Below are 759 nucleotides of genomic sequence, written 5' to 3'. Positions count from 1 at the left end.
CTGGTACGGGCGCGACACTGAGGGTTGCGATCCGTTGCCGGACACGAAAAAAGACAAAAACGGAAAGAAAAAAAAAATGCTAACAATGAATATTATGCAAAGCGATGAAAAAGGATGTTTGAAACTGTGTATACTGTATGAGTACAACTGTGCCAAAAACTATGCAGAAAACTAGAAAAAAATATTTCCTTCTTTTCATTTCTTCCAAGTATTTTGTAGCATGACCCATTGTTTTTATTTATTTCCATTTATTTATTTATTTATTTATTGCGGCTGGTCAATCTGAGCATCCAAACCCTTAACCTTGGTGTTAAAACACCACACCATGCTCTAACTGACTAAGCTAACCAGCCAGCCCAATTTATAAAATTAAAAATAAAATTTCACATTTCTTAGAATTACTTATAGAAAAAGTTGAAATTTCCATAGTACACTTTTTCTGATCATTATTTTTCTTGAGTTATTAAACATGAATTTCATTCATTTTCTAGACCCTCTGACCCAAAAGTCGAGTACCAATGCTATTATTTTTTTTAATGTTTTGACTCATGTATCGCACTGAAGCGCCTGGTGCTTCTTAACCACCTAGTTTAGGATAATTTTGTTTTAGGTATAGTCATTTAACTAAACACATGACAATGATGTACATTACTTTTTTCCAGGGAAATGTGTGAACCACTATTTTATCTATATGTACAAAGATCGAGATGAATGAAGAAAGAGCAACGACATAAGAATGACAGTAATTCTATGTGAGTT

General features: G+C 32.9%; 1 long non-coding RNA gene across 1 annotated transcript in view; it reads left to right on the top strand.

The window, feature by feature from the left end:
• LOC103582384 overlaps positions 1-745 on the top strand; it is a 10,497-nt gene extending 9,752 nt beyond the window's left edge. Inside the window, exon 3 of the long non-coding RNA XR_549748.1 lies at positions 663-745. This is a non-coding gene — a long non-coding RNA (uncharacterized LOC103582384). The remainder of the gene's footprint in view (positions 1-662) is intronic.
• The last annotated feature ends 14 nt before the right edge of the window (positions 746-759 follow it).

The sequence above is a fragment of the Galeopterus variegatus genome, unplaced genomic scaffold, assembly GCF_000696425.1.
Source record: "Galeopterus variegatus unplaced genomic scaffold, G_variegatus-3.0.2 Scaffold16031, whole genome shotgun sequence".
Classification (NCBI taxonomy): Eukaryota; Metazoa; Chordata; class Mammalia; order Dermoptera; family Cynocephalidae; genus Galeopterus; species Galeopterus variegatus.
This window is presented reverse-complemented; position numbering and strand designations above follow the sequence as displayed.